Source organism: Bidens hawaiensis, unplaced genomic scaffold, assembly GCF_021521415.1.
Source record: "Bidens hawaiensis isolate Kalapana, Puna unplaced genomic scaffold, B.hawaiensis_p1.1 tig00003356_1, whole genome shotgun sequence".
Lineage (NCBI taxonomy): Eukaryota > Viridiplantae > Streptophyta > Magnoliopsida > Asterales > Asteraceae > Bidens > Bidens hawaiensis.
In genome coordinates this window covers 450,858-463,281 of record NW_027491185.1, presented here as the reverse complement: position 1 = coordinate 463,281, position 12,424 = coordinate 450,858, and the positions used below count along the sequence as shown (strand labels likewise).

Here is a 12,424-nt window from a genome sequence, read left to right as displayed (position 1 = left end):
CCGACACATTAGTTCAAGTTAGTGACATGTTAAAACACAAGAAAGTTAAAAAATGTAGACATAGTTACCTTTACCATAAGAACCGGTGTAATACTTAACCCTACCAAACTGAAGTATAACTATCGCATGGCCTTCATCAAAATGTTCAATTACATATATGGAGAGCTCAGACACATAATGATCCCACAGTGTGAGATACACACAGTTTCCACTGAAATTACAGAAGCATTACAAACAGTCATAAGTATAAAGTTTATTAACCTAAATATGTAATGAAATGATAGGTGTAATAGTAATACCGTAAATCACATATCTCCATCGTACGCTTGTTTTTGTCATTCACGTTTGAAGCAATGCTCTTGAACACATGAACCACGTGACCAATAATATCTAACACAAAGAAAAATAAATAAATAATTTATTAATAGATTTAATGGAAATATATGACTAAAATTATAAATCTATTTATTTGAATGCCAAAAATTATTTTATACCAAATGTCGATTTCAAAGAAATATCTTTATTGATTAGTGATTCAAAAGCAATCATCTTAAAACCAAACAGACGACCATCAAACTCCTGACATGAATTCACATGTGTGTTTGGTCCCAACACCAATTTGTTGGGACAATCAATCACACGGTAGTTCGATCCATTTAAACTAACGCTCGGATTAACTATAGTTAGAGTTGAGCTTTCCTTGAGGAATCTTTTGAATCTAAAGATATCCTGTTTATAAACTGTTGCTTAGATTCGATTCTCCTGTCATTAAAGCAAAAAATATATATGAGAATTAAAATCTTTAAGTAAAAAAAATATATTAAATAAGTACATTTTCATCCATGAGCACCATCTCGATCAGAAAATCCTCATTCACATTTTTGTTGTCTTTTATGCTCCACATTCTTAAAACTCTAACCTTCAGAGTTGATGGTGATGTTTTTAGAACATCAATCTCATTAAGCATGGTAAATTTTTGATCTTCCTCTGACCTATGAATAAAATAAAAATATAAAAGATTAGAAAAAATTATTTGAAACATAAACAAAACCAATAAAAAGGGATGAACTTACATTTTTGGAGAATTTTTAGTTATGAACAATATGATAATGGCTTATGTGATTACCTAGATATTTATATGGCAGAATGTATAAACTACAAATTATGGTAAACGTATTATCTTTAGAAAGTTTCTAAATAAAAAATGAAACGAATTTTAGCGGTTTATTGTAGGTATACTTATTCCAAAAATAAATTAAAAGACATATTATATTTATAAAATTTAAGATTATTTATGGTTAACGGAAAAAGTTAATGAAATCATATATATTGTTTACTTAATTAATAATTTTGTCAATTATTAATTCAAAACTTTCTAAATTGATAATCTTAACAAAATTAAATTGAGATTTCAAAATGAAACGTGTTTTTGACAAAATTAAAAAATCACATTCAGTATTTATGGTTTATCAATAAAATCAGTTATGAAATTAGTAAATTAGCCAAATTTAAAATGATTTGTTTGTTTTACAAAATCACAATTATGATTTAGAAAACTTACTAAACTTATAATCTTAACAAAATTAAAAGTTTCTGTTATTTGATAAAACTAAAAATAAAGTTGCCGGAAAATTAAATTACACTGAAATTAGCCGGAAATCATAAATTATAAATTATAAATTTAACACAAACAAATCAGAAGATTGGTAAGATAAAAATTAATTAATTAAAATAATATTTAAATAACAATAAAAAAAACAAACAGGAAAATAAATTGAACGGAAATTAGCCGGAATTTCAAATATAAATATTTGAATAACAAAACTATAAGAACAGGTTAGCCGGAAAAATTATTTAGTGAGATAAAGAAAAAAAATATAAATTCTACAGAAATATATAAACAAATCGGAAGTTTATTATGGATTCAAGGAAAGTTTTGCAGGAAGAATCAGTGGAAATCATTAAACAAAAAAATTATTTACTAACCGGAACAATCAGTAAAAATCAGTAAACATAAAATAGGCGTATGACAGATTTGCCTTAACGATTGACAATAAAACAAATGTATTTGAAAAATTGGATTGAGAGTTACCTTCAATATAATCATCTGATAATCAAATCCAAATATTTTGATGTCTCGAATCGGTTCGAATCCAAACGTCAAAAATAGGGCTCGTATTGTTGATAAATAATGTAGAGGTTCCATGGTGGATATGAACGACGGACGTAGGATTCATGGTGGATATCAAAGGTAGAATAGATTGTAGATCTGGCCGCCGGAATTAGGGTTGGTAAAATCATCGGGAGATTAGATAGATTAGAGAGAGAATCGGTGGTGGAGATAAATTTTGTTGTGAAAATAAAACCGGGTTTTGTTTAATTGTAAATATGGAGACCCGGACACGTGGCGCAATATTAGACAACATGAAATAGGAAATTGCTAACTGGATTTCCAATGTGGACAGCCCAATTGAAGGCGATGTATCTACATTGTATTGATTTAATAGTATTTAAAGATGGTCATATGAACAAGTAAATAACACAAAGAATCTTTTATGCGACGTCTATTCCTTATTTTTGAAAATGGAAGACGTACACTATTTTAGCAAGAAACAAACAACATCGTCAGCAATTATATATGGTAATACGTGTGGGTTTTGTGGTTACTAAAAGTGACATTTAAAGTACTGTCTGAATATTAATTCGTTAAAAATTATTATTTATTTGTAATTATAGTGAACAAAGATTAAAAAAAAACTTGTCTAGCGTACATACTAGCAGTTTACAATAGGTTGAATACTTTTTTTAACGGTCGATTTTTGTTCTCCATCGTTTGCGTTTATGAGCTTGAATACTAGTATTTACTATGTAATATCAACACCTTTGTCATCACACCACAAGAAGTAAAATTATTAATAAGTTGAATACTTTATCTACCAATTAATTAATCAAAACTTGCATTGCGAGCTAATTATTTATATACTTTTCAATCAAAGGCAATTGGTCTAACCCTAGCCTTATAATTTTTCTTATGAGAGGTAATAGTAATAGTAGTAGGTTGGAGTCTCGTCAGGAGTGGGTTTCCTCCCACGTACGTTCTGTTCTTCGAGGGGGATGTTGATCCATTTGCCGGTCTATTGCCACATCCTTGCCCCAATGGCATGGGAGGCTCAATCTAGCTCTCGTTCTAAGCGAATTTATGATTTTTTTTACCCCACAAATGAAGAACTTTATAACGTAGCCCCTCAAGAATTGCTTTTTCATTTTGGTGACGACATTTCTCAAGAACGAATTGATATAATATAACTCATCAAAACGTAAACAATGAATTTGGATTAAATAACTCTCAGTTTGTTATAACTAAAAAGGTAAATATACCTCTAAATTGGTTATCATAATCACAACTTTGATTAGGTTATATAGACCATGACTCGGTATAATTAGAGATGAACTCAAACATTAAATAATAAATAATAAACCCCACATGATTATCTACTTATCTAATTAACTATCATAAATTAAACACAACTCATTGTTTTTAATGAACTCAATTAAATAACTCAAAACCGGCCTAACATGCACCGCTCCATTACTTGAGATTGACACAACCCATCTCATTGACTCGAGGATGGAAATAATTAAGTCCACCAATCCCCCCTAGCTACAGTGACGAAGGTGACAAACCCTTTGGCTACGACATGTATTCGTCGGCATAGGCATCCGGACGACATATGCGCCCTATAAGTGGGGACATGCATAGTCTTATTATTATTGTTGTTATTGTTATTATTATTATTATTAATTTGGTTTCATTTTATAGAGACGTTCCGTATGTTTATTATAAACTTCCGTTGTACATCTTTAGGAACAAAACAAAATTTATCCTTAGTTATAAGTATAAGTCATAATATGAAAGTTGGCACATTTTCACCCTATCTGTTTTTTTTTTTAATTCTAGATCAATAATGTCATATAGTTACATATTATGCATATTTTTAACTTCCATGTCATCATTATTGTAAACAACATCCTATCTAAATTTTTTATAAGGTTCTAAATATTGGTTAATTTTCATAAGGTCAATAATAATATGTATGTAAGTAATCTTAGAGATTATATCTCCAGAACCAGCAAATTTATATTAAATCTATCTGTAAAGAATTAAAATGTAAGATATTTAAGCAACAATCGATTACACGCAGTGAATCTTTGACTTGCCAACAGACTAGATTATTTAAGAAAAAAACAATAGGCAGAAGAATTTATAACAGGTACATAAATATAGTAATTATTATAAGGACATAAAGGTGGTAGTTCTATGAGTCATGAGAGGACTAGCATATATATTCCTGCAATCAGTGTTTGCCACGTGGCAGTGTGCTGGTGACTCCTTTTCATGTGTGTAATTTGGACTCACAGACAATATATAAGTGCTTATGAGTTATAACATTAAGTTGACTCTTTGGTTAAAACGTAACTCTTTGGTCTTACAATCTATCCGCAGCTTATAACTCTAAGTGATCAGGTGATATCATATGAAACTCGAACGTTTATGTACGCTTAATTATGATCATGTCGTCTCTAAAACTACTCGGTCTGTTAGTATTATTTGAATCAAATAATTTATATATACTTTAAATTTTTCATAAGATCATCCTCTATTGCATTCCAAAAGGTGAAAATGCTTTGACAGAATAATATTTGGGCATGTTGGGATCAAACTTGCTAATATGTTAATATAACTAGTTTTGTGTTAAAGATGCTGTTAGTTGTTTTATTGATACTAATTAATTAGGCTTGTTTAGTGCTAGCTAGTTAATTTTCTACTTTTCTGTTTTGTAATGATGTTATAGTGTTCATGTTACTTGTTTATTTTATATTTAGTTTTCTGTTTAGTTGTTAATTATATATAACCATATATTCATGAGTATTTCCAACAATAACTACTAGGTCGTACTTTACATTTTTCATATATATGATCATTCTCTATATATAATACATTTGGATCAGGCTTGGCTTATAAGATGAGGTGTTATGATCAATATTTGTGATGATGTTATAGTGTTCATGTGTTGTTTATTAATTATCTTTAGTCTTCTGTTTAGCTGTTAATTATGTATGTATGTGTGTGTGTGTGTGTGTGTGTGTGTGTGTGTATTCATGAGTTTATTTATTATTAATGGTTAGTTATTTACTTTTTATTGTGTGTTTGGTTTCTAACATCAGTACAATATTGTTCATTTCAGATCTCCATTAACTGCTTCTTCACACCAATGGCTTTCTCAAGTGATCAGCCTAAGAACCAACAAGGGGTCATGAAAGGCCCCATCAAATTGGCCATAGCCGCCACCGCAATGGTGGTCGGTCGCTACTGTCTACAAGAAGTACAAAATTATGTTCTACTGGCCATAAAAAATGTTGTTACCAACCTTCCCACAAAATTTACGACGAGAATTATAATCAACGAGTATGATGGGGTTCACGGGAACCTACTTTACACTGCTACGGAAGCTTACATCGCTGCCCGGGTGTCACTAAATATTCAGTGTGTTACTGCTACGCAAAACCCGAGTGACAGGAACATAAAACTTACAATGGAAACAAATGAATGTTATATGGATACTTTCAAAGGAGTTAAGTTTAGGTGGTGTTTGGCTTCCAAAAAGATGGCCCCTCGGGTGGTGTACAGCGACGATGGTGATAGATGTGCAACCAGAACTGATCAGCGATCATTCGAGTTCACATTTAATCGCAATCACTATAATCTTGCGGTGAATGAGTATCTACCGTTCATACGTGAAATGGCCAAGACAATGAGAAGAGAGGACAGAATGCTGAAACTATATGGCATGGAGTACACGTCGTGGAAGTCAGTGAATATGGATCACCCGTCGACATTTGCCATGCTGGCAATGGATGCGGGTGTAAAAGAGAGGGTGATCAAGGACCTGGATCGGTTTGTGGAGAGGCGGGAGTATTATAGGAGACTTGGAAAGGCGTGGAAGAGAGGGTACCTGTTGTACGGTCCGCCTGGGACCGGGAAGTCTAGTTTGATTGCTGCAATGCCCAACTATTTGAAGTTTGACATCTATGATTTGGAGTTGACTGCTGTTAAGTCAAACGAGATGTTGCGGAGTTTGTTGATGGCTACTGCCAACCGCTCCATACTCGTTGTGGAGGACATTGACTGTTCCATTCAGTTGCGAGATTGAGCTGATCATGACGCACATTCAGATCAAGAACAGAAGGTAGCTAGTATATCCATTTAACGCGTTTGGGATAAATAAAATATTTCACTAACAACTTTTTTTTATCAGGTTACACTTTCGGGATTCTTGAACTTTGTAGACGGTTTGTGGTCGAGTTGTGGTGACGAAAGAATCATCGTGTTCACTACAAACCACAAAGAAAGATTAGATCTTGCGCTCCTTCGGCCTGGGCGAATTGACGTCCATATTGAGATGGGGTATTGCACCCCAAGCGGGTTCCATGTGATGGCATCCACTTACTTGGGTATCACGGAACACAACTCGTTTGAGCGGATTGATTATCTATTGTCCAAGCTAGAGGTAACCCCTGCTGAGATTGGGGAGCAGCTAATGCGGGAAGGCGAACCTGACACCGCACTTGATGGCCTCGTCCAGTTTTTGGATGAGAAGAGGGAGAAGCAATTAAGTGTTTGATATAAACTTATGCTAGTAGTTATTAAATCTTTGCAACTGATTACTAATGCAGGGTTAATCTTGACAGACTTAAAGCCGGGTACAGTTTAAGTTACTAGTCTGTTTGTTAGATCACCATCGTCATCGTACTCAGTATATATATCCCACTAGTCTGTTTATTAGATAATGGGTATTTATGTATATTGAATTAATGTAAAGCTTTGACTTTGACTCATATATGAAGATATGAAATTAAAAAGGATATCTAGATTTATTCAGTATGATTGATTATACAAGTGTTGAGTGAAATTTGAAATTCTGTACTAGTTAGTGAAGTGGAGGTTACAGTTGACAGGCAATGTCATTTGGTGCAAATAACTAAATAAGATGTTGAAGACATATAACATTTGACCAACAATGTCAAGCAGATGGACAAAGTATCCGATGCTGCAGGTCTGCAGTGTTTTATTTGACAGGGGCAAAATGGGTATAATCAGAAATAAATGGGAGCATGACGGATTATGCGCAAATGTACTTACAAGCGTGTTTAAGCTTGCATACAAGAGAAGTCGAGTTTAGAGGTTTGTTGTATCTTAAATATGTTAACAACGAAACTCTTTTTGAGAAAACATGTTATTTTCATGAGATCAAATTTTCAACTATAAACATGTTTTTTTTTCAAGGTGATATTCTCGATCCCCACGGGGATTAAAAAAGGAAATTTGAAAATGTGTAAGAGATATTTAACCAAAAACCTAGAAAGATTTTTTGTGTTTTTTATGTAATTACAAAACAATTTCGTTAAATTGTCATTGAAAGCAAGTTAGTTGTCATTTTCCAATTCAATTTCCATGTTAGAGAAGTAAATATGGCGAAGAACGGAGAAGAAACACATTTTTGTTGTCACAATCATGTAAGTTTGTGATTATTATTTTTTATATAAAAAAAGAGAGAAAATTTAAGTTCCATTTTTATTCATATTTAGAGTATAGAGTTAAGATTGAAAAATCTCAATATTCTAATATTCTAATAAAGTAAAATAATTATAGACACGTGCATGTCAGCTTATAGTTTAATCCTTACAATTTTTCCCTCCAAAACTAATAATGGATATCAATAATTATTCACTTTTTATTTACACTCCATTTATATTATATCTATTATATGATTAAATTATTCAGTTTTCTTTAAACTTTATTTATATTATATCTATACACTTTATGGAAATAAGTATTTACATATTATACTATTATGCATTGATATAATATATTTCATAACATACTTTGTGAAATTCAAAAGTTAACAACAAATTGTTTTTGTGTGAAATTCAAAAGTTAACAACAAATTGTTTTTGTTAAATATTGAAAATAATATAATTTTAAATTTTATCATCAACATATTATACTATGTATATTGTTGAAGATTGTAAATAAAAAACAAAAAATAACTCTAATATGCTTTCAATTTACGAATAATTTTTTTAATCATTAAATTATAAATATATGCTTAAAAGTTGATTCATTTTTATAAAATAAATCTATTTATCTATTGATTTGTTTGTACATTGTCATATAAATTTATAAATTATAAATATATGATTTAAATCTATACATTTATGTGTTAAATTGTAAGGATACTATATACCAATCACTTTCAAGTATAATAAAGTTTATCATATTTAGTTTTTTATCAGGGATTGCTTCGGGTTTTTTGTAGAATTAAATTTGATTTTTACGGGTTAAAAGTTGGTAAATATATCGTTTGGTACAAAATAACTACATTTGACTCAAATTTGTTACAGGTATGTTACATCCCGAAATTTCTGGAATAATATTTAATGTATTTTTTATGTCGGGTAAATTAATTGAGTTAGTGAAATAATAATGATATAATAATAAAAGTAGGTTATGGACTTGGATTAGTAAGAAAGACTATGGGCTTAGACCCATGACCCATGATCCATAGTATATACACCATAATTATCCTTTAATTCCTCATTTTCATCCATTCCATACACCATCCAAAACACACACTTAATATAACATTCCAAAAAAAAATATTAAATTAATAATAATAACAACAATAATAATAAATTCGTATCAAATTTGCCAACGTTTAAAAGTTGAAGAACAAAAGTAGATAGCCAACATAAGAATTGGGTGTAAAATACTCAACGAGATACACATAAATTATTTTGTTTGTACCCAAAAATATTATTACTCAAATGTTTAGCATAAGAACGATTGTTTGAGATATGAGACGTTAAACGAATGTTAAAATTTATCAAATTATTACTTAAATCTATATTTATAGTAGTTACATATGATATATATGTTACTATATAATATGCATGTTGAGTTAGGCAATTTAGATGAATCTCTATACATATATATTTAATTTTAAATACAAATGTATGTATATAGATATGAATAAAGGAACAAGTTAATTGTTAGATCATTGAATCAATTAAGTGATGTTATGAATAGTTCCTGCCAGTACTCTCTTGTAAATTAATGTGTTTCTACAACTCAAAATTTGTTAACATGTATAATTCTCATGTTGTAGTACCGTCCATATTTATATATATAATTAATATTAATATACGATGTATAAATTTAATTAGCCGCCATTTGAAAAAAACATATAATATTAAATTAGAGATAAGTATGAGATTTGTTTGTTAGACATTAGATGCCACGTTTTAGTATTGAGCCACTAATACTTATCTATTGCATCACACCATGCCCCTTTCAGAATATTAATTAAACACTTGCATTTACTATATATATATATATATTACATATAGGATTTGATGTAAAATCCTTTATACAAACCAAAATAAGTTCATACAACTCAGTCCCTTATACGACAAGAGAAACAAATTCAAAAGTAAAGATACAAAGGTGACTATAACGATTGTTGGTGAGCACGGGTCTTGATTAGTCAAGTAAGTCGAGATATCGTCAATAAAAGGTTTGAATTAAACAAGAAATCAAGTCTATTCACCAACTATAAGGTGAATACGTTCTACCTTTTTATATAACGTGAATACGCTATTTTTTTAGTCATACTCTTATGGGACAAATGGGTGTTTGCCTCTAAAGACCAAAGAGTCAAAACATGTTTATAAATATAAAAACCTTTTAACAGATTCACCAACTGAGCTGAAAGGTGAATATGTTTAATTGTTTGTCAAACTGATTTTTACTCTGGAAGGATGGGCATATTATTTGTCTTAGAACCGAAAAGACTAATGTACTGTTTATCTTGAAGAATCTGAAAACGTTTATAAAAAGAAACGTTATAACACAAGATAGAAAATAAAGTCACTCAGACTGAGTACACATGTGTCTGGATCCAAACATAATTGACAAGTAGCAGGCATGCTATGCGTCAGTCTCAAACCATATTTTCAATGGGCACAGTTCCCGGAAATACTGTTGACTTGTGTGTGTATATTAGTGGTACGTCCCAGGGTACAGAGCAGAAGCCCCGCTGAGCTGTACAGAAAACTATATTTGTGTTGTAACAATACTTCATAAAATGTTTTAGAGTCAACGATTCACCAGCATACCGCTGATGTATTTTCCAACCCATTTTACAGGAAATCAAAAAGGTTAGACCAGACAAGCAAGATATGATAGAAGATTGGAGATATAGTCATTAGACGCTATCTGATGGCTCAGATATTTGAAATTATAATTAATGTAAATTATATTTTTCTCGAATACATTTTGTATTATAAAACAGGTATTTAAATCCCGACATTTTATAAAAGAATATTTTAAAAAGACTTCCGCTAAAAAAATGAAACTCTGATATAATTACAAAACAGGTATCAACTTATGGTCACACGCCTAGACCCTAAGTCGGGGTGTGACAGGTTGGTATCAGAGCCACGGTTTTAGCGAATTAGGTATTTGACAAAAGTACATAGGCTTTAACCTATCTAGAATTTGATATGTACGGATAAGATAAGAGAGTACAAATTCTCGTATTGAACCATGTCCAAATAATCGGAAATAAATAAATAAATATTCTCACAGAATCAACCGTTAAATAATTAGTCGTGTAAGCCATGTAATGTGTTTGCCTGGATCTCAGGATAACACAATTCAATGTTGCTTTAGAAAAATGAAACATAACGAAGAAATGAAAATAATAAGAACAATAATAACATTAAATAATAAACAAAAATAATAGTTAATAATACATGAACTTTTGATCAATGATGTAGATGAAGTTTTAAAGAGTAAAAGGACAGCCATAAACGACTTGCAATCAGCAAAAAGTTTACAATATTAAGAGAAAGAAGCTATAACACTTTATGAATAAAACAATTTATTATCATCACGGAAGATGGAAGTTCAGTTTTGAAAAATAATTAATAATAATAATAATAATAGATAATAAAAACCTTAGTGGTTATAAAGTGTAGTTGTAATAAATAAGTGAACACTCTTGTAACTATAATAAGATGAATAAAACATATGTTTTGAATTATTCTAATATTGAACTTATCTTTTAAAATTTTATTGAAGTATGTCAAGAGAAGAAAGTGCAAACTCTCACAACAGTCCTCCCAAGAAATCGGGAAATGAAGAAAACATTAATAATAAAGATAATGAAATTCCCGTCCAATACATAAATGGAATTCAAAATATGGTTAAGGAAGTTATGAAACCTGTTCTTGACGCAATCAAGGACATATCTACAAGTCAAAGTCAACCAAAATCTAACAAGAGAAGTCGAAGTAAGTCCGTTCATTCAAGAAAGGAAGAACCTCATGATAGTTCAACATCTGTTAATAATTCAAGGAACAAGAAACGAAAGAAACGAAAGATCCAAAAAGGATGCAACTTTAAGAACTTTAAAGTTTACGATCCTAAAGAATTTCATGGAGACTCGGATGGTATAGCCGCTATGAGATGGCTAGAAGAACAAGAATCAATCGTCACCGTAAGCAAATGCACCGGTGAGGAAGCTATCCAGTATTCTTCACAAATGTTCAAAGGAGAAGCTCTTGAATGGTGGAACACCCTTATTTAAACCAAGGGTCGAGAAACAATGTATAATCTAAGCTGGGAGACATTCAAAAATCTCGTATTAAAGAAATTCTGTCCAATCCATGAAATGGATAGAATTCAAACTCAGTTATGGAATCACAAGGTTGTTGGTACAAATCTTAAAGAATATAACACTAAATTCCTAGAATACTGCCGACTGGTTCCAAATCTAGTAACCCCAGAATATAATAAAGTTACACGGTATATTTATGGACTAGCCAATATGATAATAACCGGGATAGGTGTCAAGTGACTTGACCCTAGTGTAGGCATGGACTGATCAACCATGCTTAAACTAGGTTGAGTTGTCCGAAGCCGACCACCGTTATAACTAGTTAGCCCTAGAAAATTCTTGCATAACAAATCTCGAGGACGAGATTTTTCTAAAGGTGGAGAGGATGTAACATTCAAAAAAAATAATAATATTAAATTAATAATAATAACAATAATAATAATAACAATAATAATAATAAATTCGTATCAAATTTGCCAACATTTAAAAGTTGAAGAACGCACTACAACAAAAAGGGCTTTTTAGGACCTTTTGTGTGGAACGCTTGTAAAATAGGGTCCAAAAATCTATTTAATAGGACAAATGAACATTTGTGGTTCTTTTGCAATATACGCTACAGAACTGGTGTCCTAAAAAGTTATTTAATAGGATGGATGATTCTTTGGGGTCGTATTATCATATAA

At 30.9% G+C, this 12,424-nt stretch overlaps 1 pseudogene; it reads left to right on the top strand.

Moving 5' to 3' along the window:
- Window positions 1-5,273: 5,273 nt before the first annotated feature.
- LOC143623156 (protein HYPER-SENSITIVITY-RELATED 4 pseudogene) lies at window positions 5,274-6,683 on the top strand (annotated as a pseudogene).
- Window positions 6,684-12,424: the final 5,741 nt, after the last annotated feature.